At 42.7% G+C, this 9,307-nt stretch overlaps 1 protein-coding gene across 1 annotated transcript in view; it reads left to right on the top strand.

Moving 5' to 3' along the window:
* The first annotated feature begins 1,904 nt into the window (after nucleotides 1-1,904).
* The window catches only part of IL1RAP (interleukin 1 receptor accessory protein), a 129,304-nt gene continuing 121,901 nt past the window's right edge, over nucleotides 1,905-9,307 (top strand). The window contains exon 1 of the mRNA XM_019623638.1: nucleotides 1,905-2,071. The gene's annotated coding sequence lies outside the window, so the exon portion shown is untranslated. The remainder of the gene's footprint in view (nucleotides 2,072-9,307) is intronic.

The following is a 9,307-nucleotide window of genomic DNA, read 5'->3' on the forward strand; positions in this document are numbered from 1 at the left end:
GGACTCTGGAAATTTTTGTAATCGTGATGAGAGATTGTTGACTATTTGAGAACAGAGTATGAGATTATTACTAATAAAAACAATAACTAATATTTATATAGCACTCCATAAGCACCAGTCTCTGTTCCAAGTGTTTTTCTTATATTAACTCATTTAATTTTTCAACTTTATGATGTATTTCTTCTTCTTCTTCTTCTTCTTATTATTATTATTATTATTATTATTATTATTATTATTATTATTATTATTTTAGAGATGATGAAACTGAGACCCAAAGTAGTTATATAACTTCAGCGTGTTATGTTACTATGCTAATAGNATTTTTATACTGCGTATAATTATAATATCTAATAGCTGTCATACTCTATCACATGACTTTTCAAAACTGACTAAATCATTTTTGTACTTTCTAACAAAATGTTTGCCATTTTTTCTTTTAAATTGTGGTAAAACATGCATAGCATAAAATTTACTATCTTAACCATTATTAAGTGTATAGTTTGGTTGTGTTAAGTATATTTTTGTTCTTATGCAACCAATTTCCAGAACTCTCCTCTCTCTTGCAAAACTGAAATTCTATACCCGTTAAACAATAACTCTCCATTTCCTGTTCCCCCAACCCCTGGTAACCACCGTCTACTTCCTGTCTCTATGAATTTGACTACTCTAGATACCTCATGTAAGTGGAATCATACAGTATTTCTCTTTTTGTGACTGGCTTATGTCATTTATCAAAATGTTTTCAGTATTTATCCACATTGTAGCATGTGTCAGAATGTCTTTCCTTTTTAAGGCTAAATAATCCATTTATGTGAACACCACATTTTGCTAATCAATGAATATTTGGGTCACTTCCATCTTTTGACTATTGTGAGTAATGCTGCTATGAACTAGGATATACAAATTTCTCTTCAAGACCCTACTTTTAATTCTTTTGTGTATATATCCCAAAGTGTAATTGCTGGGTTACATGGTAATTTTATTTTTTATTTTTTTTAGGAGCCCAAAATCTGTTTTAAATAAAGTTGCACCATTTTACATTCTACCAACAGTGNAAAGCTTTTCAGGGTGATCATGCAGACAACCATCTAGAGTGGGAGAGGGTGCCTGAGGGTTCTTGTAGGAACCTGGAGAAATGGGGGTGAATAAAAGGGAAATCGTTCTTTTGAGATTATTTCCTTCTACAACTATTATTCCGTTCGTTCGTTCATTCATTATTTCATTCAATCAATCAATAGGTACTGAGTGTCTATTCTGTGCCAGGCACTGTGCTAGGCACTGGGTATACACCAGTGGAAAATACAGATTCAATCCTGCTGTGATGACCAGTTAGTTGTTCCCACGACTGTCACCTATAACACAGCAAGAACTCCCTACCCCTGAGATGGAGTCTGTTACTTCCTGCCGCGCTCTGTGCTTTGCACATGGTGGGCGCGCAAATTCTGTAGCCTGACTTGATACACAGCCTTCATGCAGCATGATAACTAAATACACAGAGAAGGGAAGAAAAGGCAGTGTGGCATCTATCTCGTCTGTGAGACCAGAATCTTGCAACAAGCGCAGGTGTGCTCTTATGTGTATAGTGGGAGGCGTATCATCCCAGAGCGCCCGGCAGCATTCCAAGCTGCAGGACCAACCCTCCCTTTTCCTTGCGCGCTCAAGCCCGCCGAGGTGGTGGCAGAGCACCAAAGGGACTGGAAGGAGTGCAGCCTCGCATCCTCCTGCAGTCCCGCCCCTCGCTACTCCTCCTCACCGCCAGAGGGGCCGCCCTCGGTGACGCCCTAGCTGCAGCTCCGGGAAGCCCGGAGAGCGGGTGGCTGGCGAGCCCAGGCGGAGGGTGGAGCCAGAGCCGCGCAGTGGCGGCCAATCGCGCCACGGCGGGGGAGGAGCCCCAAAGGGGGAAAAAAGAAAGTGCGGCGGAAAGTAAGAGGCTCATTGGGGGAAGACTGGCCGGATCAGGGTCCCCAGGGCTCCGCTTTGGCCAGACGCACGCAAAGAAGCAGTGCTGGGAGATCCTGCTTCCTTCCTTGCCGCTTGCTTTCGCTGCGCCGGCTCTGCTTTCCCAAGAAAGGTGAGTCTCGCTCTGTCAATGCGGGCTCGAAAGCATCGCAGATCCACAGAATCTCGTGTAGGAGGATTCGTATAAATCGTCTCGGCCAACCCTCTTTTATTTGTCCAGAAGGACAAACTGAGGCACAGAGCGAGGCAGTGGCTGGGATAGATCACACAGCGGTGGCCAGGACTCGAACGCAACTGTCCAGAGCCCCATCTTTGCTTTGTAGGGATCTAAGTAACGCAGTTGCGGGACGGCTGCGCGTTGCCGCACCCCACTTCCAGCCCTTTAAGGGAGATCTTGCCTGGTGTACCTCGCCTTGGTTTCTCCAGAGCGCTGCTGTGAGCGGTGAGGATTAGAAGAGGGCAGTGTGTCCCAGCCTGTACCACGTCGCTTCCAACCTAGAGCGGCTACAGCCTGGTAAAGGCTGCTTGCGGCTTCGCTACCCCCTCCCCAGACCTGCTTTTTAAGAAAGATGCCCCTTCCGAGGGTGTCTGTCAGGTTCTTCGTGGAGTAGGTGGAGAGGTTAGGGACGCCCGGGCGCCAGGGACTTCGTATGGTTCTTTCTCCAGCCCTGGGAGGAAGCGGAGCTGGTGGTCCTGTGGAGTCTCATTTAGGAACAGCTGACTTCATGGAGTCATAGCTCCTCTCACTTCAGAGTACTGGGAGAGAACAAGGAAGCTGAGTGAAAGAGGAAAAAAAAATCACAAACATAAAAGCAAACTTCTGCCGTTTCCTTTAAGAGCCAGTCCCCAGCCGGTCTTTCCTCCACCCCCTGGTTGTGAAATTGTGAACCACAGCGCCTCTCAAAGCGTTTGGCTGGTCTGCTCCACAGATCCTCTGGTTAGCTACTGGTGAGACGGAGAATGTACCTGGTTTTGGCACCAGCTCCGCCGCTGTTAGCTGGGTGAACTTGGGCAAGTTAGCCAATCTTTCTGATACTCGGGTTTTTTCCAGCTGCAAAATGGAGATCTTAATGCTGACAGGGAGCCCTTAGGGTAATAGGGAGGATGAAATAGGATCATGCAAATAACATGTTTAGCACAGTGCCTGGCCTGGCATCTGGTCAGGTTGAGATTGACGGAAACGATTGTAAATATTGTTATATAGTAGCCTTGGAGACACTTTTCAGAAAGGTGATTTCTTACTACCTTAGAGTGACTTTTTTTTTTTAATCTGAAATGTTGTGGTTTCTTCTTTAGAGTTTGAACAGCCCTTTAATAGAACGTGTTTTCTGAATGATGTCTGCATGTGAGTTTGATCATACATGCTTGAATTGGAATATAGAATTAATTTTTCTCAGTTATGCCAATCCCTGCTAATTTTTAGGCCAAGCCTCAGATCGGTGAAGCTCTGATTTGAGGCATCCTTTATTGGCAAAGGAGTCTTGAATTTGATGCAAGTTAGGAAGACAAGAGGAGACACTGAAAGTTCCATCCATGCATTGGACTGTTGTAAGCCTTTTATTCCTGCTGTCTTAAGTCAAACAAGCAACTTTATATTTTTTGTTAGTATAAGAAAACAACAACAAAATTCTCATGAATTTCTTTTGGACCATTTAATGATGCTGCTAAATTCAGTCCCTTCTGGACACAAAATTACCTTATTTAAACACAAACACCCACACATGCCTACACACGTCTTCCTTTATTATATTTTAAAATGAAATAGTGTCCCCACCCTGCTCATGACAATTGATTTCATCCTGATCGACTTCATACAATTATTTACTTCTATTTCTTGGCTATACCATGAGTCCCTGAATTGAGTGTCCAGCATTTATAGTTGGCTGCCTGCTTTACAGTCCCTTGCATTTGCATGTGGCGTTGATGAGTGCATGGGAAGGAGTGTGATATATAGTGAGGAACGGGAAGAGCTTGGTGGTGGGCCCTTTACAGGTACCTCCCACACCAAGCATTTGTAGAGGATGGGATCACTTGCTTCTGTCAGCCTGTTCCGTGTGCATGCATTGTGATGAGCTGGCCAGGATACATCTGAATGCGTGCCGGAAAGACTGGGGACTTGTGGGGAAAAGGAAAATGTTCAAAGTAAGGTCAGAATAAGGGGATGGAAGGAGATTGAAAGCTAACTCCTTTTGGTTCTGGTTCTTTAAAGAAAGGATTCCCAGTTATACCTTTCCTCCTTATCCAGATTATTTATTACCAAAATCATACATACATTTGTCAACAACAACAACAAAAAAACATCCAGCCTAAGAAAAAGGTTATAAGAGTGTATTTGAGCCAAACTGTCAACAATGGCTGGGAAGCAAAGTCTCAGTAGATTGAGAAAATGCTCCAGAAAATGACCTTTGTGCAACTTATTTTATACGTTAGAATCAAAGGAGGGAGGTTACATGAAATCCATTGGTTGTAGATTAAGGGAGTGGGAGAAAGCAAAGCGGAGAAATCTCTGGGATTGGATAAAAAAGTAAAATGGAGAGACACATACTTCTTTTACATTGGTGGGTACAGGACAGTTAATAGCATTTTATAGCACATAGAGATGGTTGGTATTTAGGGAGAGGATAACAATGATTTTGTAGATTCCTGCTCTGGTGTGTTGGGTTGTGCCCCCTAAGGGGTTTGGAGAAAGAGATGACTCTGATATTGCAAAGGTATATTATCTTAGATGCAAAAAGACAACAGGTTCACTTAAGGTAAAGATTGACCTTTGTCAAGGAAGCTACAGGCCAAGGACGTGACTACAGGACACAACTTGCTTTTAGTTAGGAATATTTATGTTCAGAACATCTTATGTGGTTATTTTTTAGTCTCCTGAGCATGTCAGGTTTAATATGTGGCCCCTTTTCCGTCCACACATTTAACATTTCCAAAGTGTGTTTGATATATTATCTTCCTTGTTACTTACGATAGCACTGAGAGAGGGAAGGACATGGCAGGCATGTTAATAGTGGTCAGAGCCCAGGTTTTGTGGTCAAATTCAAATTTCAGTTCTCCTTCCTATGTAGGTAGGTAATACTGAGCAATTTATTCCAACATTTAGAGTGTCTCCTTTATCCAATTCTAAAATGGAAAAAAAAAAGAAAAGAAAAGAAAAGAAAAAAGCTCACCTCCAAGGGTTTGTGTGAGGATTAAATTAAGTGGAATAATATAAAGTACATGTAGTGAGTAGATGCTCATTAAATGATATCCCTTCTTAGGGAATCTCAGTTTGTTGAGAAGGAAACTGAATGAGATTCAGAGAAATGAGAGGTTGCCAAGGGTCACATGGTTGTTATACCTCCGCCCTGGGGATACAGTTCACACATTTTGATTTCTAGTTAAAGCCTTTTACTGTCACACCCTATAGCAGCGGTTCTCAACCTGTGGGTCACGACCCCTTTGGGAGTCGAACGACCCTTTCACAGGGGTCACCGGGTACTCCTATGTGGGCATATCTGCATGTGGGCCTGGAGACAGATAGAGGAGCAGTGTCTAGGTTCCTAAGACAATCGAAAATATGTGTTTTCCGATGGTCTTAGGCGACCCCTGTGAAAGGTTGAGAACTGCTGCCCTATAGCCTCTCCAGTGAGATTTTAGCAATTTACATCAGTTGTTAGGTTGACCTTATTTGGCTAGCCATTGCAGAATATCCTTTTTGCCCCAAAGAGGACATTTCTTTGCTAAGGGAACAATCCTTGAACATGCTGTGTAGAGTTTAGCGGCGCCAACTCTCAGGAGAGGAAGTTTCAAAGCCATGATCTCTAAGCAGCCTTCCCACTCTCCTGTGTTTGATGTAATGCACCTTCAATTCCTAGTAGGCAGGGTACTATGAAGACATCAAGTTCCGAATTATGTCACGTTGTTTCTTCCTGTTTTGAGTAATTTCTTCCCTCTACCATCCTTGTGCTAATTCACAAGGCGGTAAAAAGATTGAGGAACAAATGTCATGAATGACCATAGCATTTTTCACTTCTTTCGCCAATTCTGTGGGTAAAGGTTAGAATATAGACAGCAGTATGCAGAGGCAGCATTTGCAGAAAAGACCAGCACTTGCCGGTGGCACTGATCACTGGTCTGGAGTTCCCGTCCTCCCTGTGGAAACTGATGGCTTCAGGCTTATGTAGGAAATGAACAGATCTGTTTCCAGCCCAGGAAATGGGGCCCTTTATCCATCGAGACTCCCTACAGGCCATCAAGTTTCTCTGCTTTGTAGCAAGCAGACAGGCTTGCAAATGCAGTTCTGGGAGAAATGTTTTGCTCCTTGCTTTTGGCATTTGGGAACATATGTTTGCTTTTGCTAAAAGGTAGGCAGTTAGCATCAGCTTACCTGGCACAGTTAGAAAAGCAGAGTGTGGCTGGAGGAAATCTGAGGAGAAGGCAGAAATATAAAAACAATAAAATATAAAATAAAGGTTATCTCCAACATAACACACAGTTTTGTTTGTTGTTCAACTTTCTGAGGCTTTTGCTGGTGACACAGATGTAGGATCTGGTGAGTCACTGTCGCCTGGCCTGTGAAATATTAAAGAGAGCCACCTACTGTGCTCTTTGCCCATTTTGGAAATTGTTCTGCAGGAGCAATAAAAACCCCAACAAACAGGATGGTTACAGAACATTTGGTATCTGATATTTTGGGGGATTTATTCAGGTTAGCTACTGTTGCTAAGTTTTTTTGGGTTTTTTTTTTTTTTTCGTTTTTGAAATGAGAATGCATGGTTTACCCTGAAGGGGTTGTTAAGAGACCTTCTTCTAGCCTGACTGTATTCTGACTAGCTCTAGCAGCTGTGGCAGCGTGGAGTTTTAGAATCAAGCTGGTACCTAAGGCCAGTTATTGTGCTGAAATGAGCCTTAGTCTCCTCAGCTAGGAAACAGATGATTACTTAGAAGCTAGAGTCCCCATCTGGGCGCCTTATTCATAGGAAGCGTTTAATATACATGGATTCTTTATTCCGCTATCAACTCCTTCAATTTATTAGCCTGTCAAATTGTGAAAATCAGAGTTTAATAGCTACCCTTTACTGAACTTCATCATGATTTGAACTGTTTTACTTACATCATTCCTTATATCATACCTTATTCATTCCTTGCAATAACCTTGTGTATTTTTTGAGACAGCTGTGGCTCAGTGAAGTCAGGTATCAGGACCTGTGTCACATAGCACAAAACGAGTACCGATGCTGAGACTTACCCATGCATTTCGTTTTAGAATTAGAAAAGACCTGAAGCTGTACAGCCCCTGACATAGAATCTAGGACCTGGATGAAGACCAACAACCCACCCCATCCTCATCCTGCCATTGTGATCCTGGCAATACCTTGCCTGAGACGATGAAGTCTCTTCACCTTTGGGTATAAAATGTGAGGCAGCTGGACTAGATGATCTAGAAGGGCCTTCTGCTACAATACATTGTTATTTTTCTTCAAGGTTCTTTCCAACTCTGAAATTCTATCACCATATCTCTTTATATAAGTCAAGACTAAAAGGGAGGTAAAAGAGGGATAAAGAGAAATTATCCTTATTGTTTTCTGTGAAGAGATAATTTTTCCCATCAGAAAGAGGAAGACAAGGGAAATCAGCCTTCATTCGTGCACGCACTTCTGTCATTTCATTTAATCTCACTGTGCCTAGCACGGTGCCTTGTATATAAAAGGTGCAGGGTTGAATGGATGATGGGTTCATACTGTGTCAGGGAGGCCCAGCGCTCGCTTTCCAGTTTTCTCATATTTTCTCATATCATTAATCATCTCGCAGGCTGCCTCTGCAGACTAATAATGTAACTTCAATTTCCTTTAATTTTGTGGTCACAAAATCAGACAAATGATAATGAATCACAGACTCGAACAAGGTTGGACATCCCTGGCTCAGTGGTGGAAAAAGACATTTCTATCCTAATTATAAAGGGAGATTTGCAGCAAACACAGTGAAGGATGACACTGAAGTGCATACCTGCATATATCGACAGCAAGGCCAGCAGTCAAGTGTCATAAATAAATTACCCAAAAGAAAGCAGGAAGTTTTCAGGGAAGTAGGAAGCTGCAATGAGCTTCAATTTCAAGTTTTCTAAAAGCAGTAAGAATTTGCATCAGTCCAGCTGTTATTTGACATATAATTGGACATAAGGATAGGTGACCGTTTATGTCTGGTTTACATCCAGGAGATGCCTGCGGTTTCAACCTGCCTGGCACATAAGCCCTCGTGATTACAGTAGCTTCCTTCTTTCCCAACCAATGCCAAAGGCAACAGAAAAGAGGACCAGTCCTGTCATACACGTAAGCTCTGATACCTGAAAATGTTATTTTCATAGATAACACAGTTTCTTAAGCCAGTTATGGTTAGATGCTATGGTGACTTAAAATTGTGGCTGTGTAACATCATGCACTTTGGCATCAGACTCAACCTGCCTGGCTTGATTTTGGACACTTGGTCTATCTCTGGTTTATTTTCGCTCTCTGTGAAAAGTGGATAATAAAGCTCATTTTATCGTGCTTTTGGTATGGTATCATTTTGGTAGGAGTTGATAATATATCTGGTGCATGGGGATTTTAAAGTTTATTATGGTTAACAGCTACAAATGATATTCAACTGCATGCACCAAACAATATTGGATTAGAAAGTAGAAGACCTAGGTTAAAACAATAAAAGTTTTTGTTTTTGTTTATGTAGAATTTTGAATCCTTGTTATTATGTACACACATGCACACACAACAAATACACACATCAATAACTCTGAGGTAATTAAGGCAAATGCTGCCAACAGCTTTTTACATTCTGAATCTGAGAGGCTAAGCATTTGCTACGGCCACACGGCCAGTAAAGAGTAAAGCTGGGACTTGGACCCTAGCTTTCTAACTCCAAGATTATGGTTTTTATTCCCCTCCGTTGTTCAGCCCATCACCCCTAGTACTGGGTTAGTTCCTGTCCTTCTCTAAGAGGCCTCTTCCTCACCTCTAAAATGAGGAATTTGGACAAGATGCTCTCTAAAGTACAGTGTTCTCTGAATCTGTGCCTGTAGAGTCACAACTTAGGAGATGCCTGGAAAAGCTAAGAGCAGCACTGCACTCTTCTTTCCACAGAGGCATCTGCCTGTGGTGGCCTGGGGAGCATCGTAAGGCCCCGTCACCGGCAGCCTCCTTGGCCTCAGGGGGAATCACAACTGAGCATTGCAATAGGAGTCACATCCATAAGGACACCTCTTATGTCCCTAAGGATGTGATTCTGTCACATTCCTATCACCTGCAAGCCGTGTGCCCACATTAGGATCCAGGTTTGGGGGTGGGGAGAGAAATTAGATGGCTGGGTGAGGCACATT

This window comes from Hipposideros armiger, unplaced genomic scaffold, assembly GCF_001890085.2.
Source record: "Hipposideros armiger isolate ML-2016 unplaced genomic scaffold, ASM189008v1 scaffold_14, whole genome shotgun sequence".
Taxonomy (NCBI): Eukaryota; Metazoa; Chordata; class Mammalia; order Chiroptera; family Hipposideridae; genus Hipposideros; species Hipposideros armiger.